The 26,533-nt window shown below is 39.7% G+C and overlaps 1 protein-coding gene and 1 long non-coding RNA gene across 12 annotated transcripts in view; both read left to right on the top strand.

The window, feature by feature from the left end:
* LOC138742621 (uncharacterized) overlaps positions 1–3,965 on the top strand; it is a 116,069-nt gene extending 112,104 nt beyond the window's left edge. The window contains exon 4 of the long non-coding RNA XR_011344286.1: positions 3,854–3,965. This is a non-coding gene — a long non-coding RNA (uncharacterized lncRNA). The remainder of the gene's footprint in view (positions 1–3,853) is intronic.
* Positions 1–26,533, top strand: part of mecom (MDS1 and EVI1 complex locus) — a 637,277-nt gene that overhangs the window by 424,618 nt on the left and 186,126 nt on the right. The gene's annotated exons all lie outside the window — the stretch shown is intronic.

Below are 26,533 nucleotides of genomic sequence, written 5' to 3'. Positions count from 1 at the left end.
CTGCCTATGCACTGGTATAATTAGATCATTGTAGAGGCTAATTAATCCCACTTGTCTGGGGATGCATGAGGAATCTGATTCCTGACTAAGAGCTCAGGCCAGAAACGTTGGTTACGCTTTATGGATGCTGCATGATCTGCTGAGTTTCTGCAGCACTTTAGGGTATTATATTCAATCCCAGCATCTGCAGACTTTCTAGTTTAACTCCAAGAGTCCTTTATATCTATTATCAAATCCTCTAATCCTCCTGTAATAAAACCAGGTCTTTCTGAACACCTTCTATGCTGGAAGTTAGCTTTTCACAAGTACAGCTATGTCCCTTTGGACAACAATTTTATCCATTCTCTCACTATTGCATTGCTTCTGGAGTATTCTGTCCATATCTTCTGAAGTCAATATGTCCTGCTACCTACTCACAACCCCATCAAATGTAGCAAACTTAGAAATAGGACATCTCATCCTCTCAGCCAAATTGTTTACATAATCTGATCTCCCCGTTTTCTGGTTCCCTGCACCAGTCCTCTGCTTCCCCAGAGTCTGCAACCCCTCTTGGAAAGTGGACATCTGATCCTCTCAGCCAAATTGTTCACATAAATAATGAACAGTGTATCTCAAACTCTGAAGTTGAGAGTTACAGATTCATAGTCCTTTGGATAAAGACATTTCTCTTCACCCAACTTATTCACCTCTTATCCTGAGACGATGATCTTGTTTCTTTTGCCAGAGAAATCAGTCCCTTGGCATCTATATTGGAGTTAAACTAGAAAGTCTGCAGATGCTGGGATTGAATATAATACCCTAAAGTGCTGCAGAAACTCAGCAGGTCACGAGGCATCCATAAAGCGAAACCAACGTTTCTGGCCAGAGCTCTTAGTCAGGAATCAGATTCCTCATGCATCCTCAGACAAGTGGGATTAATTAGCCTCTACAATGATCTAATTAATCCCAGTCCATAGGCAGTGGGTAAATGCTTCTGTGCCCTGGGTTTGCAATTTTTAAAAAAATTAGATATACAGCAGGGCGACAGGCCCTTTTGGCCCACGAGCCCCTGCCGCCCAATTACATCCAATTAACCTACAACCCCAGTACATTTTGAACCTTCCGTGGGAGGAAACCAGAGCACCCAAAGGAAACCCACACAGATACGGGCAAAACGTACAAACTCCCTACACGCAGTGCTGGATTTGAACCCCAGTCGCTGATGCAGTAACAGCATTGCACTCACTGCTATGCTAAGATTCTGCATTCTTTTGAAAACTTTGCATATATAGAAGTTACAGAAATTATTTTTCCATGTGGTAATTAACAGAGATAATTTATTATGCTGATGTAACTGACTATTGTATTCTTACCAATGCCAAGAGGTGATCTTCGGATTAATGGAAACATTCCTGCCTTGGAATCAGGAATTCAATTCCAGGTATCACTTGTGAATAGAGGCTAGAGTATATATTGTTTTTAAGTCCCTGTTTTAAAAATCCAACTTGGAACTGTATACAGGGAAACAGTTATGGAATGCCTGCCTCCAAGCTTGAACAGTTGACTTTGGGCTCCATTCCAAAAAGCCCAAGTGCAAGCAAGGAAAAAGAGAGCACTCACAGAAGTACTGGATGCCAGTGGTTCCAGTACTTCTTTCTGTAGACCATTCAGTCCATGTGAAGCAGATTAGTCCTGATATCATCCCCAACTAGTGAGAGGGATTGTGAAGATAAAAAATCACGAGGAAGGCAAAGATACCCCTAGTTAGTAGCTTGAGCACTTTGCATGAGACTTCTGTTACCACCTGCTTGATGCGAAACACACTTGAGAGATGGACAATGTGCTTGCAATTGGTTGAGCTCAGAAATTATTTTTCATTTGCGAGTAACAAAATATTAACTTATTCCAGATTGTTAATGGACAGAACCAAACTTTTTTCCCCCCTTTAATGTGAGGTAAATTACAAAAATTATAACAAAGTAGTAATGGAATTTATTAAATTAATTGTGAATTTCATGGTGCTTTATTCCTTTACATGACATTTTATATTCTTGTTTGTGCCATTATAATTGGCAAAGACCTTTACATACTGTGTTTGAGAAACTCAATACTTCCAACATAATTGTAATGGAAAGGCTTGTTATTATATATTTATAGTTGGCTGTATTTTACTTTCTATCGATATAATATGGGCAAAATTGGTTGGGTTTTTTTTCCATATGTACTTTGAAGCATAATTTGGTGCAGAGACTAACTGATACCTCTCTTATGGTTTGTAAGACTTGCATATTACTTTGTTCGTGTAATATTCAATAATCATTAACACTTAGAATTGGCAACACTCGTTACCTGCAGTTGTAACTGACCGAAGTTCTTCTAAATGATAGACCTCATAATTACTTGTTCTATACTTATAATTGACAGTAATTAGTAAATACATTCTAGTTACAATAAATTTTATTCCAAATGGTGCATTTTAATTGACAGCTTATTAACTTTTGCATTTACTGACCTTAAACACAATAAATAGAACTTGCTAATTACAGTAAAATTGTTCAATGAGATTATTTTCAACTACTTGTACTCAGCAAAGTTGATAAGACTCGATCATTTTAAAATACTTATATCACACGACTTTAATTTATCAGGATTATTAATCTCTGGATAAATACACTTGTTTACACCTTCCACATAATTGACTGCCGATTTGCAGTTGTTTCAGGCTTTTCTTTTAATGGGTAAACATCCAATGACATGTCTCTAAAGCAATTTTAAATACTTTAATTGATATAGGTTCATCTGCCTGTTCATCTTTTAAAAATCTAAACATGTTACTATGCACCAACAATTACAGAACTCTTTATATACTGTTCAAGATGCAGCTTGCACGTGTTCTAGTTATTGACAAGGCTTCTTGAGAATTGTATTTTGTACATGTACTTGGTGAAGCTAATTACATTACATATTTTCATTTGTACATGCATGAGGAAGGCTGTGTACATTTGATTTCAATGATTCTTAGTGCTGAATGGAGGAAATTTACTTCAGAGAAATGTTAGAAGGTTTTGCTGGTTAATTTTATTTTTTGTGAGTGCAGTTGGTTTGCTTTATATAATGCTTTAATTGATTAATTAGTGATAAACGATAAAAAGGTTGAAGATAAGTGTGCTTGTTCTAATAGGTATAGTGGTCCATCATGGTATTGGCAAGGAATACATGTAAATGATTTACATTGAATTAATCTACTGAGCAATCTCTGACCATAAACATGATTGTTGCTGCTGAGACATTTACTTATTGTGATGAGACAACATGTAATAATATGAAGAAAATATTAGAAATACTCAGCAGGTCAGCCAGTATTCACAAGTCAATTAGTTAATGTTTCTGTTCAAGTCACGGTTGGCGTAGCGGTTAGGGCAATGCCTTTACAGCACTACTGATCAGGACTTGGTTTCGAATCCTGCACTGTCTATCTGTAAGGAGTTTGTACGTTCTCACTGCTCGAAATGTACTGGTTATGGGGCTGGGGCCTGTAGGTTAATTTGGATGTAAATTCAGCGGCCCGGACTCATGGACTTAAATGACCTGTTACCGTGCTATATGTCTAGATGTTTTTTTATTTAAAAAAAAGGAAGAAGGGCCAAAAACATTGGCAAGACCAATTTTGGTTTCTCCACAGAATCTTCCAGACCTGATGTGTTTTGCTTTCATCTTTCCAGCATCTGAAATATACATTGGCTCAGGGTTTATCGTTCTTCACTTTTTTGAGAGGAGGAGCCTTATATGTTATGAATTTTATATTAAACAAAGTTCTATTGATATCACCTTCTTGATATGGATGTTTATAGATCCTTATTCCTTTTACTTCTAGAACTGATGATTGTTGCTGCTCAGGGAAAATCCTTCAGTGCCTTTATGCTACCCAAGACCTGAAGATCTGTTTCGGGTGCAATATTTTCACATGAACTGGACAGTAAATGTTGAGAAGCTACACATTTATTGCAAAGAGTGGTAACAATAACTTGTTCCCTTCCAACCATAGCTTTTACCAACAGAAACAATGTGGATTTAAATAACGTTAGTCCCCATATCAGTCAATCACAACTTAAGTACATGGTCCATAATTAACAGTTGCTAATTATAAGTGCATATAAGGTAAGTATATAAGGTATATAAGGTAAATCTTCGTCCGCGAAGCCAAGCCAAAGAAGATAAGGTAAGTATGCATCTAAGTTGCCCTTGCAATTAAAGGTACTTAAATACAGTAAATAAAAATAATTATCAATTACATGTGCGTGCTAAGTACATTATGTAAGCAAATATAATTACAAGAGCACACTGAGTACAGCAGTAGTCATGAATCGGGTCTTGAATCTTGATTGCTTTGTCCCTCAACAGCCTGTGCTCACTGAGGCCACAGCAGTGCTTCCACTATTAACAGGATGGTTAGTGTAGAGGTTAGCACAATGCTTTTACAGTGCCAGCGACCCGTATTCAAATCCAGCGCTTCCTGCAAGGTGTTTTCATGCTCTCCCTGTGTCTGCATAGGTTACTCCTGGATGCTCTGTTTTACTGTACTGTATCTCTAAATGATCATTCAGATCAACTAAGCCAGTACGAATCAGTGGAATAGGTGATGCTGCAGAGCCGAGTGTCTGAGCATGAAGGTTGTAAATCCCTGCCAAACAAAGTAATTAAGCTACAATACCTTGTTTTCATGACTTAAGAGACATTCAAATTACTTCACACCCAACAACATACATTTGGAATTAAGTCATTGTTGTAATGGACACATCATATTTCAGTAGAACTAGCAAGATCCCAGTTAAAATTTGCCTTCCTGATGTTTGATGTGAAAATATTTGATAGGAAACAATTTTGATGAGGTACGAATGGCCACTTTGATATCTTTTAAATGATTCACACTCAGAAGAAGCCTCCCAACATAGAGACGCCTGATCCTGTAGAGCAATAGGATGTCTAAATGTGAAAGAGCAATAATATCAGACTTGAGTCTGCAATCATTAGATTTTCAGATTTCAGATTTATTGTTACAGGAAATAGATAACGTCATATAAAACAGAAATTATTTTTCTGTAGGTGAGGCAGAATTACCACTTGTTGGTAGTGCAAAGAAAACTGTACCCATGTCCGCAAGGAAACAAATTGTGCAAAACAGAAAGGAAAGAACGTTCAAAAGTAAGAGTCCTTAAATGAGTCTCTGACTAAGTTTATTGCTGAGGAGGGGAAGCAGCAGTTCATGAACCTGGTGGTGCGAGTCTTGTGGCTCCTACTCCTCTTTCCTGATGGTAGCAGCGAGAACAGAGCATGCGCTGGGTGGTGGATTCTTGATGATTGCTGCTGACCTCCATCAACAGCGTTCCCCGCAGACGTTCTCGATGGTGGGGAGGGTTTTATCTGTAATGACCTGGGCTGTGTCCACTATCTTTTGCTGTGCTTTATGCTTGAGGGTACTGGTTTCCCCATACCAGACTGTGATGCACTCGGTCAGAACACTTTCCACCGTGCACCTGTAGAAATTTGCCAGAGTTTCTGACAGGGTTTCAGTTCCTACTTTTTAGCACACCTGCCACGGATGTAAAATCTCACAAATTACCATCAGCAATGTTTCTTTGTTCATAGAGTCATATAGGACAAAGCCAAGACCACACCGGACATCATGCACCTATTTTCACTTTATATACATTAATCACCATTTATTCTATCCCATTCCCATCAACTTCCCTTGGATTCTATAACTTCCTTGCACACAAGAGGTAATTTACATTTTAACAATGACCCTACCAACCTGCATAACTTTTTCCAACACCACATTTCTCTCTGATATTTTATTGCAAACTTTAACCACCTTGTATTAAAACAGGAATTTGAAAGAATTGTGTTAAATATTCATATAGTCTAATTTTTAAAATAACTTATCAGTTTGTTTATTGAATTTCTTTCCATTTCCTGTTTTCCTCTGGAAACAATTACAGGAAGGAGGCAACAGGCAGGAAAGGGGGTGTTTGTTGATGGCATTCTAGGTGGTGGATTTACAATTTTAGTACCCGAGCTAATGGAGAAGCACCTGGATTTCATTTAGCACTTTGCATAGAGATATGGTTAAGATTGGCAATTAAAGTTTGCTCCAATTAACACTTCATCAAATACTGCCCCAAATACCAACACTAAAAAACCTCTAATTCCAATATACCATGTCTGAAACTCTCTGTACTTTGTCTGGTGGATCCATTCTTCAGAGTTAGGGCACAGACCAGTAAAATGGAGTTTGTAAGGTTCCATCTTTCACCATAGCCTGAACTACAGTTCAACCTAATTTCTGATGTCCTTAAAAAAAAAAGCAGTAAACCTGTGATTTCTTCTTCACACCAAAATCCTTTCCCTCTTCTGTTAAAGCTCCTTCTTCCTCATCTTTTGATTTATGTTACTTGTCAAAGAAGTTATCTTATCATCATTAAAGCCCCACAGCAAACAAATGCCCCTGAATATACATTTGTCCAGAAGGACTCTGAGAGACTTTACCACTGCAGTTCCAGTGTGACACCCCTCCGCAGGATCTTGAATTTCTGTGATCAGAACAACTGCAATATTGATTTCTCAAGCAAATGATTGAAATATTGTTGCCAATATATGCAGTATTTAAGCAAGGATTTATTAATCACAATCGTCAATTCAACATCAAGTACATGTATAAATCAAAATAAAGAGAATGAATAAAAAACTGTTATTAACAGAGAGGTAAAAAGTTTTCAATGATTACATTGGACAATGAAGATTTTTCTTCCTGAACACTTTTGGGTGTATTTCATGGACTTTGGGCTGCTGATCTTGAAGATCACCTTTAAAAATTCTTATCACATACTGGTTTTTAGATATAAAATATGTTTGTGATTTCCTGTCATATTTTGTCCACTCGTGTATTTCCCATAAAGCAAGCTGTTTTGGTCAGTGGGCATGTTTAGTCAGGATAGAAGCAGTCAGGCTATAAAAGTAGCTCACATATACAGATGATGTGCATTGCATATCAATGTAATAGATTAAACACATGTTGATGCACATATTCTTCAGGCAATAACATAGTGCGTGCACTTAAAAATTGTATTTATTGTCCTCAGGAACATTCAGTACAGCAGAAATGTCCCGTCAAGGTCAAAGCAGTTGCGGTACGTTCTGCGGCATTTGTGGAGAGTATATGCTTAAGGCTCAAAGACACAGCATGACTATACTTATTAAGTAAACCTATGAACTCTACCGGTTATAAAATTAGTGACCATTTCAAACCCTGGGCTCCTCACACTTGTTGTGCCACATGTGCATCAACCTAAGAGCTTGCCTCAGAGTAAACATTATGTCATTAAACATGCTAAATTCAATGAAAGTTAATTCAATGTTTCTCCAACATCCTATGTGACACATCTGAATTACCTTTGTTTTCAGCTTGTGACTTTCTATCATAATCACCATATTTTTTCAGGAAGCTTCTCTTTTGAAAAAAAAATTGTTGTCCAGCATTATCAAAGGTTCAAACATTCCTTTAATGTCACATAATAAAACATTAAAAATGCAATGTACATGACATAATTCAACTTTTGTCTGCCGGAAAGCAGAGGGTCACCATGAGCATTACCCAGCTCCCCCAACCACAGGAGAAAGAGAAGCAAAAGAGAGTCCCATCAGAAACATTGAGTGTCCATGGATTCACCACCAGTGCTCCCACAGCCTCTGAAGCTGCATAGACTCCAGTTTAAACCAACAGGAACCCGAGCTCCGGGAGATGTGCAACATCCGGTAGGCGCTACAGGAGCCTTTGCTCTCGAACCAGCAGACTCAACAAGAGCTTTTTTCTTCCCCTGAGGCTGTAACCCAGCTGAACCTTAAATCACAGCACTGAGTGTACTCACATTGTACTGTCAGTACTTTTATAATTGTTTACTTGCTGAATCCACTTGTTTTTATTTGTACATAGTTATTTGCATTTAGCATTATTTTTTAACTTCTGGTTGGATGCTAATTGTATTTAACTGGCTTTGTCTTTTACTTGGCATGGTTGAATCTAATCTAATACATCTAAAAAAGAAACTGTGCATGACAGATCACATTGTCAGTACTGCAGCAGTGTTTTGGAAATATGTATTTCTTGTCACATCTTTTAAAATATCATTCACACTTTAATATGGAAACCAGCAATTTATGATGTGCTTAATATATAAAGGGTGAGAATCTTAAATGGGTGACACTTAGCAAAAACAAGGCACTTGAACTACTGAATCCACATCAGCCAACAAATATTAATTATACTAATCCTATATTAATCCTTTTTTAAAAATTCTCCCCACCTTCTTAGCAACTTCCCTCAGACCCTACTTCTCACCCACACACAAGGAGTAATTTAGAGTGGACAGTTCATCTATCACCCCCGCCCCCCCCCCCCCAATTTTTTGAGGATATGGGGGAAAAAAACTAGAGTACAGAGATAAAACCATGATCGGGGGAGAATATGCAAGTTCCATCAAACAGCACCCAGGGCTAAGATTAAATCTCAGTCTCTGGCCTGCAAGACAGGGTAAGAATGAAGAGGCACAGTGGTTATGTTGCTGGATCAGAAACCAGAAACCTCAACTCTTTATTCACAGGCATGGGTTTAAATCCCACCAGAGCAGCTGAATAACTTAATTCAAGTAATTGAGTTTATAAATATGGAATATGGTGTCACCATTACTCACTCTGGTGTAAAGTGATTCAACACCCAACTGCGGTTCACTAGTGTTTGGGTGACACAGTTAGCGTAGTGGGTAGTGCAATGATGTTACAGAGCCAATTACCCAGGTTCATATCCAGCGCTGTCTGTAAGGAGTTTGTACATTTTCCCCGTGTCCGCGTGGGTTTCCTCTGGGTGCTCCAGTTTCCTCCAATCCTTCAAAGCATACAGGGGTTGTAGGTAATTGGGTGTGATCGGGAGGCATGGGGTGGAAGGCCCATGCTGTATTCTGAAATTTAAAATTAAATAAAATGTAGCAGCTCTTTCAGCTGTACCAGCCATTATCCCACCAACCTGCCCATCTTTGGGAGGGAACTGCAGCACCCAGAGAAACCCAGGTGGTCATTGGATGAGCATCCAACCTCTATGCAGAGAGCACCCAAAGTTAGAATTGAATCTGGGTGTCTGGTGCTATGTGTCAATGCTCTCATAGCTGTGCCATTGTGTGTCCTTTATTCATTAGTCATGATGTGAGCTTTGTGGGTAAAGATAACATTCATTATCCATCCCACACTGTTCATGGAAAGGTGATGATGAAACAGCTATGAACTGCTGTACTCCTCCTTGGTTGGTTAGAGGATTTGAAGCCAGAAATGGTGAAAGAGCACTAATTTATTTCTAAAACCGGATGGTGCATGACTTGGAGGGGATGGAGGTGGTGCTCCTTTGTCCCCACATCCCTAGTTCATATTGGTGTTAGAAATTGTGAATTTGGAGGGGGCAAATGGAAAGTATTGTGGATGGTAAACACCACTGGTATACTCAAGTCTGAGTGGCTAAGCACAATTCAAATGCTCTCTACAAATATGCCGATGACATTGTGATTCTCAGCAGAATCACAGACAGCAAAGAGGAAGCATACAGAAATAGCTAGCTGAGTGGTATCACCCCAACAACCTTGCACTCACTGTTAGCAAAACCAAGGAAATGATTGTGGACTTCAGGAGGAAATCAGTTCTCATCGAGGGGTCAGCAGGTTAAGAACTTCATATTCCTGTATGTCAACATCTCTGAGGATCTGTCCTGGAGATGCAATCACGAAGAAGGCTCGCCAGCTATACTTTGTGAGGAGTTTGAGGAGATTTGGGAGGTCACAGAAGACTTCCAAAAACTTCTACAGGTGTGCAGTGGGGAGCATTTTGGCTGGTTGCATCACTTCTGGTATGGAGGTGCCTACACTCAGGATAATAAAAAAAACTCCAGAGGGTTGTTAGATCGGCCTGCGACATCACAGGCACCATTCTTCACTCCATCGAGGACATCTACCCAAGGTAGTGTCTTAAGAAAGCAACATCTATCCTCAATAACCCCAACCACCCAGGCCATGCCCTCTTTACTCTGCTACCATCGGAAAAAAGGTGAAGGGGCCTGAAAAGAAACCCTCTGTGGCACAAAAACAGTTTCTTCCCCTCTGCCATCAGATTTCTGAATGAACATTGAACCATAGACACCATCTTACTTTGTTTGCTTTTCTCTTTTTCTTGCGCTGTTTTTATTTTGTAATGTGGTTTATAGAAACGTTTGTACTGTGATGCTGTTGCAATACAACAAATTTTGTGATGTATTCGTGGTAATAAATTCTGATTCTGATTCTGCTAGAGGGAACAAATGTCCAGAATCCTGGGTGGGATGTTTATTATGCAGACTACGTTTTTTTCTGGTTGAGTTTCTTAATTGTTGTAACTGGCTTACATTCCATGAGTTTCAGTGAGACACCAATGCAACAAAACCTATCAATACACACACACACACACACACACACACACACACACACACACACACACACACACACACACACACACACACACACACACACACACAAGATCAAATTGGAGAATGACTTATTTAACTTTGTGTGAGGACATTGAAAGGTGATGTCTAATTTACTCCTTAATATTGCTGAAGGCTAAATCATGGGCCACAATGTCACCATACTACTTCAAATGGGGACACAGAATAACCACTTGGCAGATGTGAAGGCTTATGTTTAATCAATATCATATGTCTATTATGTTTGATCTTGTTATTCCTTATGTGAGTAAATCAATAATTGATGACATTGTGGATGGAGCATTTATCAGGAGACATTCCTCGTTCATTGTTGCAAGAATTGTTGTTGGGCTTTGGGTGAGTTAAGAACAGGAATTTTAAAAAAATGCACCAGCATAATGCATTCATTTTGCAAACTAACCTGAAGCTGAAGTTTGATTGATTCCTTGAATCAGTAAAGCCAATGTTACATCCTGACTGGAGTTCAGTTGCCCTGGGTGCAAGCTGACATTGGTTAATGTGGAGTCCATATGTACGTGACCATGAAAATGCCTTAACTCAGTTACTTTTTTAATTCCAATATAATTAATCTCGTCAAAATTAGATTATCTATTTAATCCAAGAGATTTGGGTAGTTGGAAACAGCTTTGCACAGACGAAATGTGATGCCAGGGTCAAACATATCTTTAGATTTTCCATGAACTGTTTCTCTTAGGTTACACTGTAGTGTGGTCAGCGGCTGACATAACACATCTTTTCTTGTGCTACCCAATGTTTTCTTTATCTGGAAGTGGTTCCAATTTTTTATAATTGTTTTTCACAGCCAATATGCTGATTTGTGGCAATGTTGGTTGATTGCGTTGGAAGAATTGAGCATTTATAGGGTTAAGAATATTTGTCGCTGGCCTGAAAGCTTATTACACCTTTCCCAGATAACCCTAAGCAGCATCTTAATGAATCCCATATCGCAGGATTTACAGGAAGGATTTGTTAAGATGTCAATGTGCCAGAGTCCCTGAAATGGACCAGCTGTCTCCTAATGGTGAACAGCTTGAAGTGGTCACTTCTATTTCCATCTTACCAGCTCAGCAGTCAACAGTAGTGTTGATTAAGCAGGCCAGAGTCCAAGGCCTGTGTAAAACATAACAAAGAGAGACTTCTACCAGGGAAAAAAATAACAAACGTCTGCTGTAGAGTGGGGCTGATGCCTAAGTGAGCCCTTTTTCACTCTGCTCTCTCCACAAAGTATAATTCTAACAAGGCTATAACATCAAGTGACTCAAAGGCAACTTATTGTGAAGTCCCTTTGCCCTCATCGTTCATCAAAATAAATAAAAAAAATCTTACTTTTGAACAGAACTTGTGGTTTGTAATGCTCGATAATCAGAGCAAAGCAGAGTTCACTGATTTGATTGGCCTCAGGGTAGCTGTTTAACCTCAGGAGAAATGGCCTTTAACTATATTCTGATTGAAATTTGTGTGTCCTTTCAATGATTGTTTTCCTTCACATTTAAAATTTATTCTTTCAGCAAAAATATGCAGTGTCTCAGTTCAGTGGGGGAGGGGGGAAGCGAGGAGAGAGGAAAAGAGAGGATACGCAGATAAACAGGGAGAAAAAGAAAGAAAGATCACTTATTTCTGAGTTGCTTCTGTCAGAAAAGTGGAAAATGTAAAGATAAATCCAATTTAAGACAATTGGGAGAGCAGTAAGTAAGAAAGCCCACTAAGTGCAGCTTGTTTCTTTCTAAGCAGGGAATCCGAGTTAAATCCAGGGATTTAGTCTGGGCCCATATTGGTTCCAGCAGAGCCTGGTAAAGTTAATTAAGAGTGAGTAATGGAGCATTTTCTCTCCAATGATATCTGTGACAGAACAAAGCTGTCTGAGTCTTGTGAAGCAAAATTTGAGCTGAAGGAGTATTTATGTGATCAGCTCTGAAGGAGCAGCTCACGACAGTGCAGGGATTCATCAATCAATCCTACTGCCAATGTAGCACTGGGAAATTGGTCTATCAGGAAGACTATGCCTCCCCTCCCCCATTTTCTTTCTATTCAATCATCCCTCAGGCTGAAATGCTTCTCTTTAACTTTGCCTCCAAACACCTTAAGGGTTAGCAAAAAAAAGTACCATCAAGGACCTGAAAGCCTATAACAACCCTGAGACACGATGCCTTTGTAGGATATTACTTCTCATTGATAACCTCTTAAGTGTAGGCATAAACAAAGCATTAATACCTGTCATCAAATTAATACATTCTTAACAGGGGATTGCATGATAGGCCTCGCAATCTAATAAGTCCAACGAGAAACAAATGGAAGTGTGGAGTGTTGAGATGTAGAATCTTCCTCAGGATTCCACCCTGAATGGGATAAGCAATGCAGTGAGTAGAGGAGTAAATTCACAAGGTATGTCAACCAATTGTGAATCTTATAGCAATCAGCTTCAAGAACAAGAACAAGCAAATGTACGAATTAAACATGATGAAAGGAAATATTCTGGGGTGGAGCTTACAGAAAAATAAATAAATATCAACGACAGCTCTTCAGATGCAATTGTATTTTATTGTTCACATTTTCTCCATTCTGAACTTATTCTCAATTATAAGCCGTTGCACTCAAAACAAAGCAATTTTTGGAAGGAGGGGGGTTTTGTGTTTCGTACTCCACAGAGAGATGGAATGAGTTTGACACTGCATTACTGATGATCTACATTCTGCAATAGCCAAAGCTTAATATATTGTGAAGGCAAAGTTCATACACTTGAGGAATATACAATGTATACAGTTTAGCAGGACCACATAGCATAAGTGCTGATAAAAGTGGTGATATACACAGGCACAAATTATGCACTTACGTAAATACATCCAAGGTGTTTACCGAACTCTTTGTTCTACTTAGTAAGATCTTGTCTGCTCTCCTAGAATGAGTAGATGCTGTTTGACATTTCCTGCACCCCTTATCAGATATTTGCCACAAAGTTGAGATATTTGATTATAATATTATCACTAAAAGTATTTCAATGTTTTTCTTCCATACAATTGAGGATGTGCAGACCAAGATAAGAGTGGTTATGTGCCCTGAGAGCACAGATCCTTGATTTGAAAGTGTGTCATTGTGTTTCTTTGTAAGATGTGCTAACACCTGGCTGTGCTCAGCCAGTGACAGGCCTGTTACTTCTCTGCGAACTTAGAAGGCAGCAGGATATAGTTTCTCTTCCAATTTTCATTTCCCTCTCTTTTAAAATTTTAAAATTAAATGTTTTAAACTTTGAATTTTATTTACAGCGTGGTAGAAACCACTTCCAGCCATTTAAACCCATGCCAGACATTTCAACATTTGAAATGCTTCTATGAGGTCCCCGCTCATTCTTCTGAACTCCAAGGAGTATAGTCCAAGAGCTGTGAACCATTCCTCATCTGCTAGTCCAGGAATCATACTTGTGAATCTTCTCTGAACCCCCTCCAATAACAGAACATCCTTTCATTAATCAGGAACTTAAAACTGTACCAGATACTCAGTGAGGCTTCAGCAGTACCTTATTAAGCCTTAACATTCCATCCGTGATCTTGTGTCCTATTCCTCGAGAATGCTAACATTCCAACTCCACCAACTCATCCAGGAGGTTATGCTTTGCACCTGCAAATTTTGAATTTTCTCCCCATCCAAATAATAGTCTGCCCTTTTATTCCTTCTACCAAAGTACATGATCACATCAAAGTACATGACCACATCCATTCTCCTGATCTAAGTATCTCTGCAGCCTCTTCATTACCTTCCTCTCCAATAATCTGCCACAAAACCATTTATTCTGCAATCCAACTCATTAACGTACAATGTAAAAAGAAGTGGCCCTACACTGACCACTGCAGAATACCAGTGGTAACCAATAGCCAAATGCAATAGGTCCCCTTTATTCCCACTCTCTATTCCTGCCAATGAGCCAATGCTCTATCCATGCTATTATCTTTCCTGTAATTCCATGAGCTCTTATCTTGTTAAGTAGCCTTATGTTCGGCACTTTGTCAAAGGCCTTTTGGAAATCCAAATATATAACATCCACAACATCTCCTTTGTCTAGCTTGCGTGTAGTTTCCTCAAAAGAATTGGAGAAGGTTTATTAGGCAAGATTTTCCATTAAGGAAAACATGCTAACTTTGGCCCATCTTGTCATGCAGCACCAGGTATTCCATAACCTCATCCTTGACCATCAACTCCAACAGCTTCCAACCACCGACATTAGGCATAATTTCCATTCTACTACCTCCCTCCCTTTTTTTTAAACCGTGGAGTGACCATTGCAATTTTTCAGTCCTTTGGGACCATGCCCCGATTTATTGATTAGTAATGCTTCCACAATCTCCAAAATTACTTATTTCATTACTGAAAAGTGCATCCATCTGGTCCAGGAGACGTATCTACCCTTAGACCATTCAGCTTCCCAAGCACCTTCATCCTAGTGATCGTGACTGCACTCACCTGACACCCTTGAAAGTCTGATTTACTGCTAATGCCCTGCACATTGAAGACTGATGTAAAATTCTCAGTCAGTTCCTCTGCCATCGCCTTGTTCCCCCATTACAATTTCTCAAAACATAATTTTCTATTGGTCCTATATCTACTTTTGCCTTTTCTTTTACTGTTCATATACAAAAAACGCTTTTAGATCCTTTTTGCTAGCTTTTCAACGTTCATTTTTCCTTCCTAATTATCTTTTTAGTTGCCTTCTGTATGCTTTTAAGCACTTCCCAGTCCTCTATCTTCCCACTAATTTTTGATTTGTTGTCTGGCCATTCATTTGCTTTTGCTTGGGCTTTGACTTTTCTTGCCATCTACAGTTTCCATTCAAGTATTTCTTCCTTTCTGGAATGTACCTGTCCTGCACTTTCTTATTTCTCGCAGAAACTCCATTGGTGCTCTGCCTTCCTCCCAGCTCGTCTGCCTTCCTCCCAGCTCGTCTGCCTTTCCAGTTAACTGTTGCCAATTCCTCTCCCATTACCTCCTTATGATCTTTTATTCCACTATTATGCACTGACACCTCTGATTTTAGTTCCTCCCCCTCAAACTGCAGGGCAAATTCTATCATATTTTGATCACTGGCTCCAAAGGGTCCCCTTACCTCCAGCTACCAATATCAACTCTGTTTCATTACACCATATCCAATCCAAAATTGCCATTTCCCTGGTCAGCTCAGCCACGAGCAATTCTAAAAATCCATCTGAAGGCATTTGATTAATTCCTTTTCTTGGATCCAGTAACAACCTGCTTTTCCCAATCACCATACTCCCATCAGGGTCTTTTCACTCTTACAATTTCTACATCCTACTCATAGGGATTCTCTATCTTATGATCCGTCTCCTCTCTCCGAAGATTTAATTCCATTTTTTACCAGCAGAACCACCCCACCTCCTCTGCCTACCTTCCTAATCCTTCTGATACACTGAGTATCCTTGGATATTTTGCTCCCATGAAGCAGCGATGGTCACACCCTTCAACTTCCAGGTGCGCTACCCAATCATCAATCTTATTTCTTATTCTGTGAGCAGTTAAATACAGGATGTTCAGTGCTGTATTCATTACCCTTTTCAATTTTATTTCCAAACTAACCTAGGTTAAATTCTTAATCTTACGCTTGCAATTTTGCCCTAATGACTGCCAATCATTCATCACAATCTTGCTACACAGTGTATCTTCTTGTGTATCTTCACTGCCCTGTCATTTGGGTTCCCACCCCATTCCAAACTAGTTTAAATCCTCCCAAAGAGCTCTAGCAAACATGCCTGCCCAAATATTAGTCCCTCTCCTGTACAGGTGCAACCTGTCCTTTTTGTTCATACCTTTCCCAGAAGAGATCCCAATGATCCACAAATATGGACCCCTCCTCCATGCACCAACTCTTCAGCCACACATTCATCTGCTATACCTTCCTATTCTTGCCCTCACTGGTGCATGGTACGGGCAGCAATCTACAGATTACCACCTTGAGGTCCTGCTTTTTAGTTTCCTTTCTAACTCCCTGTATTCCCTGTAGGACCTCATCCCTTTTCTGGTACCAACATGCACCATGACATCTGGCTGCTCATCTTCCTGCTTGAGAATGCTATGGGCTTAATCTGGGACATTTCTGATCCTGGCACCTGGGAGGCAACATACCTTTTATTTGTTCCCCTGACTATCAAATCCCCAATCACTATAGCTCTCCTCTTTTCCCTCCTTCCCTTTGGAGGCAAAGGGGCAGAGGCTTGACCACTACAACTTGACCCTGGTAGATTATCACCTCCAATACTGTCCTAAACAGTATACATTGTTAAGGGGAACAGCCACAGGGATGCTCTGCACTGACTGCCCATTCCTCTTTTCTCTCCTAACTGTCACCTGTCTCCTGCCCCCTGGATGTAATTGACTCCTTATAGCTTCGGTGTAACCCCCTCTCTGCCTCCCGAATGATATGAGGTTCATCCGGCTCCAGCTCCAGCAGTTCTTTAGCACAGTCTGTAAAGAGCTGCAGCTGTATGCTCCTCTTGCAGGTGTAGTCATCCGCAACACTTGTGCTGTCCCATAATTTCCTATATCCTGCAAATGGAATATACCACTGTTCTAGCTGCCATTTCAATGACCTACTCTGTTACGATGAAAAGATCTTACCTGACCTTAGCCTCTGCTCACCAAAGTCTCTTCAATGAAAGGCTTCAGCACACCACACCTACACCGAGCCACTCTCACATATGCCACTCCAACAATGGCCACTCCACTTGTGCCTGTTTTACTTGTTCTTGCAAATGAATCGCGATTTGATTGGTCTGCTGAAGTGCTGATCCCTGCAAAATCTCCTTCTTAAACTCTTCTCCCTGACACATGTGTAATTCTCTCTACTTGCCAATTGATTGACCTGCTCAGCCGTGTCTAACTCATGGCCATATTACTGATGTTTTGGGACTGAGCCCTTCCTCAAGGTATGAGTGAAAAAAGACAGGAGTCTGAATTCTGTCTTTTGTCTGGGCAGCCTCCAACCAGATGGCATTAACATTTACTTCTCCAGTTTCCATTAGAAGCCCCCAGCCCTCCCCCATCTTCTTCCCCTGTCTCCTTTTTCCTCTGTCTCCTTTCACAGAGCCAAAGTCAATTCTCACCTTTCCTCTTATCATCTCCAATTAACACCTTTTGACTGTTGGTCTGTTCTTCCCCCCCCCCCCCCCATTCTTTACCCTTTCTTTCCCCACACATCCTATCTTTTTTCACTCATATTACTGCAACGACAGTCATTTATATTTACCTCCTATGGACGCTGCAAGACTGGCTGAGTCCCTCCAGCATTTCTGTGTTTTTACTACAATAATAGTCTCTGCAGACTTTCCTGCTCACATCTGACTCACGGCTGGCCCACCTTGTGCAATCACAGTCCTTCCAGCTAAGAGTGGGTTATCTCGACTATGGACCATGTGGGATAAGTTCATAAAAATATGATGGTCAGCATGTTTGGTTGGGGGGGCGGGGGGTTGGGGGTTTGGTTTGGAAGGACTATTTCGGTGTTGTATTTAAGTACTTCCATTTACATTCATTTAAAGAAAGAGTGCTTTTCCTTTCTTTCACATTCTTATCTTTGAAGATTTAACATCAGTTTTATACACTTTGAAATATTATTTATATTTTAAAGAGAGGAGAAGAGTTTGCATTTTTCTATTGTTTTTCAGTGTCTGATGACTTGGGAACAGTAATGAGCATGACAGCATCTGCTGTCAGAATTCCATCAGTGGAGACCATGAGTGGAGACGTAGTTCCTGCCACCCATGGCTCAATGTGCTTCAGGGAAGGCCCACAGTGGTGATGTTGAAACTGCATTGGGCACACATGAGCATATAATATTTAGTGCAGCGACCAAACTAGCATGAGAGATAACCTCAAGGAAAGGGCCAGAATCAATGTGTTCTGGTTCAAAGTCTAAGTAAAAAGTAAAAGCAGGGTATTTTTTTTTAAAAACTGCAAGTTCAAGTTTTTTGATCTTCCAATTGTACAAGTACAACCACAGCAAGCTTAGAACGTGCATGAAATCACTCTCAATCATTGACAGCAGTGTGGGTGTCTTGCTTGATTTTCAGAAGAATTAACTAATCATCTCCATACTTGCTGCTTATGGCTTTGTCACCCATTGTTTTATCAAAATTATTTTCAGGAGAAAGAATAATTTAGAGAGATTTATACACCATGGTTATCATCCTGAAGTTAGCTATGGCCAGATGTCCCTTTGTAACTGATAACAATCATGGATTCAAGAAAAAATAGGGTTATAGGTGTGAGGTACGGAAGGTTAATTTGTCGAGTCGGTTTACATTGGTCAGCATAACATCGTGGGCTGAAGGGTCTGTACTGTGCTGTATTGTTTTCTGTTCTACGTAGATTTGGAACTCCACCATTATTCCTCCAGTGCCTCTGACTCTAAGTCCTAGGATTATGGGACTTAACTTGATCCACTGTGGTTCAAGGAGGTGTCTCAACACTATCTTCTCAGTGGGCAATAAAGAGTGGCCATGCCAGCAATACCCACATATTGTAAAAGTGATTATAAATGGCCCCAAATATGTCATAACATTCTCTGTTTGGCTAAGCCTCCATTGTTCACAGGGAAAGCATAAACCTTCTCACTTGCTTAATTGTTTATTTGGATCAAGTGTGCCCTTGACACAATTGGTATTAGGAATCTCATCCAACAGTAACATTTTCTAATATGGTTCCTTTGGAGCATAATATAATGAGTGCTGAGGTTATTAATGCATAATTCTCAAGTAAATTAATGCTAAAAATGGCTGTCAGAGTTGGCTCTCCCATGAGTAGGTGTCACAATCTTCATGTCAATTACTTATGAAGTTAATGAGCACTTTTGGAGTTAAAAAGGTTGTATCTCATGGAAGACAATCGAGCCTAAGATGTATGAGTGCTGACCTCAATGAGTTCTACCACTTAGTTGACGAAGGGTCCCTTAGTTAAAAGAGCACTCTGCGCATTCTTATCCTTGATTTATTTTATTTCGTACTTACTGTCTCAACTCAAGATTTGTTATGAATAGTAAAGTTACACAAATGCCCAAGTTCGCCATTTCGTTTATATGCATTTTTACCTATCGTATACTTCAGCTCTTAAGAGTATGGGCAGTAACATCAGCTAGGTCTTAACCTATGCATTAATAAATTGACTGCTTCCTGTCTGACTGAAAGAGGCAGAGGAGTCCTGTCAAACAATTCGAAATCTAATACACTCTGCTCTATCAGACTGTCCGTTTTATATATACACTCTTGAGGCATGAAGTTTGAGAGGTTTCACTCCCTGTAAACAATCTGATGTGAATGGTGAAATTACTTGCAGATTCATCCCTTTAAGGAAAGGCTAAGCTGTGAAGGAGGATAAACTTGAATGTACCGGCTTAAACCAACAAGTGAATTTCTTGTCAGTGAAGAATGCTTGAAGCAGAAACACTACTCTGCTATAGATAACACCAATAATAACTTACATTTACACAATGACTTCCAATGAACTAAACAGCCAGAGGTGCTTAAATAGGATGACTGTTTTAGCAAAGATCTAGTTCTAAACACGCCATTCAAAGAAATGCACGGAAGCCACCCACAGTTAAAAATGGAGCGAACAGCCTTCCAATATTCAGGCAGACCTGAATGAAACAGCATTCTGCCTTTCATTTGGACAAGAGGGAAGATAGCTTAAGGATAGAAACTCAAATGCCCCAAGAAACTAACAGACAAAACTCAGCTCCAAGTAGCATCCTGGTGAAGGGCTCAGGCCCGAAATGTCCTACCTGCTGCATTTCCTGCCGACTTTGTCCAGCACATTTGTGTATGACACTTGACCTCAGCATCTGCAGATTTTCTTGCTTAATTCCATTCCAGCTCCAAATAGATTGAGCATGAGACCTGTACTGTACGTCCAACTTCTTTGACTTGGGCAATGAACAGGCTGCAAAGAATTCAGGGAAGGCAGCTTACAAACAGCCATGGGCATATTTTTATTTTATTTTCATTGGGACCAAGAGAAGAAAGGATGCTAAAAATGTTTAGGCTGTCTTTGAGAACACCAAGGATTGCCCGACTCATAGCCCCAAACCTGCCTGTCCACTTGGCTCAGGATCGGAGTGATTTTCCATATGCCTCACACGAGGAGCTGCCGTTTGGTAAACAGCAGTACCAGCAGCGCACCAAGTATTTTTTTACTTGAGACCCTAATACCAATAACACCGGGCAATGAAGATTTAGCTTCCTGAGCACTTTTTGGGAGTATTTTATTGATTTTTGAACTGTTGATCGTGAAAAATCATCTTAGAATTTTCCTATCATGTACCTTTTTAGATTTAACCTCTTTTTGTGATTTCCTGTCATATTTGGTCTACTTTAAGTCTACAAAACCATGAAATATAACATGTCAATGAAAATTCATTTTCTGCATTCGCACTTGGACATCTTCTCTGCGGATCGCAATGCAGTCGGTGACGAACATGGTGAAAGGTTTCACCAGAGCATTGAAACCATGGAAATGTGGTATCAGGGCAACTGGAATCCATCAGTGCTGGCCGACTCTTGTTGGATACTGACACGAGAGGCATCAGATGCAGAGTACAAATGAAAATCAGCACCAAAACATTTTTAGGTCAGATGAACTAATGCAACATGTCAGCATCATTATGTGATTAAACAAGCTCAATTCAATAAAAGTTTATTTAATGTTTCTCCAATTTCTTACGTGATAAAACAAATCTGAAATTATCTTTGAGTTCAGCTTGAAGCTGTCTATCATAATCCCCAATTTTTTTAAGAACCAAACCTTTTTTAAAAAACTTGTTTTCCTGTATAATTAGTTCAGTTCTCATAATGACCACCCCGCAGCATTGGACAGGTATCAAACTATAATTTCCAATTTGTCTAATTATGTTCAGTTTCAAACAATCCCTCTACATCTCACAATCATACCTCTCCTCATTCCAAGTCCTCATCCCCTCTCTTTTCACTGGCTCTCCTCTATCAGGTTTGACCTTCCTTTACTCCTTTTCTCCATCCATTTCAACTGCCCCAAGTTCCCTTATTTTTCTTCGCTGTTTTCCTACTTTATTTTGTCCCTCTTGGTAGTATTTTCTTTCCAATTTGCTCTCTTTTCTGATGCCCACCTGACAGATTCTAATTCACTTGTTTTATAGTTTGTGACAAATGCCAGAATCCTAGAATATGCTTTATTGTGGCAAACACGCACTCTGCTCAGTGGAACCCTGTGCAATAGTAGACCAGAAAGCTTTCAGGAGGAAGCAAGGGAGAGGAAGCTCTAATTAATAAATGGATTTAAATTAGAAATAAGATTTTCTGAAGATCTGGTGTGGAGAGGGAGTTGGGTGGGCGGAATCCACAAACACGAGGTTGTTCAACAGCTCCTGAACGATGTTGCTTCAAGTGAGTGAAATTGGGGCCCACAAATACAGATATCGTAAGAGGTGGATTAGCAAGAGTGAGGAAGTGGCCCAGATTGGTTTATCATAGTTAGACTAATCATAGTGTAACTGCCTGTACAAATAAGCCCCTAATCAGTTGCACCTGTTCTCGAGAGCCCACTGCCATTTGACTGCCCAGACACTGCATGTTCTGACTGGATGCCTTATGAATAGATTGAGATATCTTGTGTGGAGAGTAAACCTGACAATTGCTTGCCTGTAGCCTCATGAACTTTCCAACAGTGCCTGAATGTCAAGAGCTGATAATCTCAAATGAAGGACAAGTAAAAACTAAAAGACCGTACTGAGTTCAACTAGAAATCCAATGCTGACACGTATTGATTTGAATTGTGACTACAAACAATACATTTAAAAATCCAAATTAATGGCTTTTTAAATCACCAGTTTTGTGTTGAGCAGAATATTGAGCAATTTATCTCTCAGGCAAGCTTGTTAAAATTTTAAATTTCTTTCAGTCCAAGAAATGTTTCCAATCTGCAGAGTTTAACAATCAATTCTTTCCCAGTCCATTATACCTTTGCCCTGCTGGTTGGACTGAAATGCAGAACCACAGAACATAACAGCACAGAAACAGGCGCCTTCGGCCCTTCTAGTCTATTCCCAACCAATTTTTTATGCCTAGTCCCACTGACCTGCACCCAGTCCATAGCCCTCCATACTTCTCCCATCCATATACCTGTCCAAATTCTTCTTAAAAGTTAAAATTGAGCCTGCATTCACCACCTCAGCTGGCAGCTAATTCCACACTCCCACCACTCTCTGTGTGAAGAAGTTTCCCCTTTAATTCTTAACCCGTGTTCTCCGGTTTGTATCTCACCTCTGCTCAGTGAAAAAAGTCTCTCTGAATTGACTTTGTCTATCCCCCTCATAATTTTACATACCTCTATCAAATCTCCCCTCATCCAGGGAATAAAGTCCTAACCTGTTTAACCTTTCCCTGCAGTCCAGGCACATTTTCTATCTTATTGATGTCTTTCCTGTTGCTAGATGATCAAAACGGCACACAATATTCCAAATCTGGCCTCATCAATGTACAACTTTACCATAACATCCCCAATACTTTATGAAGGCCAACATGCCACAAGCTTTCTTTACAACCCTATCCACCAGTAATGCCACTTTCAGGAAATTATGTATCTGTATTCCTTTATCTGTTTGTCCTTTCTGAGACAAATCGAGGATAATTTACCAGCCCAGCAGGAGAATTTCCTTAAAACAAAACCGACAGGATTGACTGATGGGGGAAAAATAAACAGGAAAACTTTCTTTTGTGTGAATTCTTTTGAACTTTACATTCTCGAGCTTAAGTTTAGGAAAGGAAGAGCTTACACTTCAGGCATCAGCTGACATCCTAAGGTTTTCCCAGGATAAATGCAGCATAATTCCATATAGGATTAAACTCTTGCTGCTCCATTTGACCGGCTTCAATATATTACTTTGCTCAATGAAGGTCACATTATTTCCCCCCCCCCCCCCCCCACTTTATTCAGGTAGTTAGATCAGACAGATCATCAACACAAAATGGATTTGCAGAGTGCTTTTCACACCCTATAGTAATAACTGGTTGTTGAAGTTTAGTTGTACAAGATTGCAAAAGCAGGGGAGTAAAAACCACCAAATGAGCAGTTAAGCATGCTTCTTTTGCAGAGTGGTTTGAAAGATATAAAATGTTCAACAGAGGAAGAAATCCTCTTTATCTGAATAATGCCACGGAACGGACAATGTCAAGGAGGCCATTCAGCTCCTTCTGTCTCTACAGGTAACTCTTCGACACAAATCCATGTTACCTTCTTAGTCAGGCTCCCGGTGTCTGTAGGCTGGGCGTGGCCATCTTGGTTCCAGTGCGCGCGCACGCACGCGCGCGAGCCTTTGGTCGGCGTGTGCGCGGTGGTTTCGTGTATTGAAGTTCGATTGATGCATGCACAAGAGTTAAGCACCCAATACCTGTACCCACCCCGCATGTGCTGACCAAAGATTCGCACGCGCACACAGGAATCAAGATGACCTCACCCAGCCTATGGACCACGGGATGCCGCCTAACGAGGTAACTACACACATTTTTGGCTCTTGCACACCCTGTATCCCTGTTATAGTTTCTCAAGTACAACATAAACCACGTTAATTTTATAGTTTTTCTTATATTTAAAAAAAGAATTTGGTCATATGTACGGATGGACACATAGGTCTCAAGTCAGGGAGTACCTGTATATACCTGTAAGAGCATTACAATTAGTACCACACCTTTTTTTTTGCCCAATATCTCTGCATTATGTCCCTTTGTTGTTCTCCAGGATGTTAATACTGAATCTGTTTCCAACATCCTTGCAGGCCATGCCTCTCAAAAGGTCCTTCACTGAGAATTCTTGCCTCTTGTCTGGTTCTACATTGCTCAGCCCATGACAATATTTGCATAGATGCTTTAAACTCCCCCTAGACATTTCCTAAGAAATGCAGAGTCACATGAGGAGATTCTAGGGCAGATGAGCAAGAGATGAATTACAATTTATAGTTAATTTTAAAATGTAAGGAGGGGTGGATATGTGAAGGAATTTCACAAGGGAATTCCTAAGCTGAGATCTGGGCTACTCAAGACAGTGGAAATTGTAGGAAGGGTTGTTGAGCAGCATTAAGTTACACCAACAGGGAATGCTATAAACAAGCATAAGACTTTTAAAGTGGAAGAGTTGTCAAACTAGGAGCTAGTCAGTCAGCACAAGGGAAGTGGATGGGATGTTGCAGAGATTTTTTTTAAAACGAGAAGGGCAACCTAGTGTATTTTAGAAATGTTATGCCTGGAAGGAAAAGGGACATGGAAGAGCTATACTGAGATATTATAACAGCATAGAAACAGATGGGTATGCAGGCACAGGTCAAACTTGTTTTAAAATATACAAAGATATTACTGAGTAGGTGAAGGGAGAAAACTACACTAAGTGGATTAGATTAGAGTTTGGACCATCCTCCTTGGACAAGGTGCTTTATAAATAGTGAAAAACCAGGAACAAAGATATATGGAAAATATTCCAAAAGGCTAGTTTACTCTGAAGGATGATAGGGCAAGGTTTTGTAGTAATGTTATTTTGCAGCTACACAAATCCTGAATAGATTGTGAGCAGTTGAAAGCACCATGCCGTCAGAAAATACAAAGGCCTTACAAAGCATGCAGCACAGGTTTACCAAGGTGATAAATAGGCTTTGAATTTTGATATCCACAAATTAGGTGGATATGGTGAGACGGGCATCAGCTAAATGACTTGTTCTTTTTTTGTAAGGCAGAATAATTTGTTCAGTTGACTATGAGTTATAATTTCATTCATATCAGATCATCAATTTGTGCATGCACAAGACGCATCTTTGGTTTTGTCAAATATTGTAATTATAACTAAAAAAACATATAAATGTAATACCAAATTGAACATTAAATCCGAATATTTTAGCCTCACTCTTCTACAAAGTTTCACTCATCATGAGTTTATTGTCAAATACATTGTACAATTCTTATATAACTACAATGGTATACTTTAAATTAAAAATAAATATTAAATACAAAGATAAATAGATTATTCACACTCGCCATAGGACAAGAAAACAGAACTGACATTACAACGTTGCAGACAGCCCTTTTTGTGGTGTCAGGGTATTTTATTATCAGAGACTCATGAACCTGGTGCTGTTCGAACTGAGACATTCATTCATTCTCCATTGCAACATAAACCTAGAGTATAATAATGATATACAACAAATTAGCTTTTCATATTTGAGTTGCAAAGATGCAATGCATTGAATAGAAAGCTACATCAAAATCATGCTTGCTTCAAATTAAGTCATTTACGACCATCTTATGTGCTACAATATAAACAACAACAAAAAGTAACCTACTGACTTCCTTGCGATGACAAAGCTCTTTTAAACAATAGTATTAGCTTCATTGTGGCTCCAGTGGGAGAAGCTCCATATGCCAAATAGTTGTTTTGGTTATCATGATGAAACTCAGATTTAAAAGAAAAATTACTCATCAGAATCAGATTTTATTGTCATGAACAAGTCGTGAAATTCAGTGTTTGCAGTAGCATCAGGAGTGAAAACCTTCATATTATAACCATCTTATGACATTTACTATAAAAAAAATTTAAATAATAGTGCACAAAAAGTAAGGGAGTGTCTTTGGTTCATTGATTATTCAGGAATCTGAATGCAATGGGGAAGAAGCTGTCCTTTTGGCATTGAGTGCTCATTTTTAGGCTCCTATACTTTTTTCCTGATGGTAGCAGAGCGAAGAGGGTGTGGCCTGGGTGGTGGGGTCGAGGCTTCCTTTTTTAAGACCACCTCTTGTAGTTGACCTTGATGGAATGAAGTCTGGTGCCTGTGATGTCACAGATCAAGTAGACAACCCTCTGGAGTTTATTCTTGTCCTGAGTGTTGGCACCTCCATACCAGGCAGAGATGCAACTAGCCAGAATGCTCTCCACGGTACACTTATAGAAGTTTATGAGTCTTCGGTGACGTGT

The sequence above is a fragment of the Narcine bancroftii genome, chromosome 9, assembly GCF_036971445.1.
Source record: "Narcine bancroftii isolate sNarBan1 chromosome 9, sNarBan1.hap1, whole genome shotgun sequence".
In the NCBI taxonomy this organism is placed as follows: Eukaryota; Metazoa; Chordata; class Chondrichthyes; order Torpediniformes; family Narcinidae; genus Narcine; species Narcine bancroftii.
Note: the sequence above shows the minus strand (reverse complement) of the source record. Positions and strands in the feature narration are given on the sequence as shown.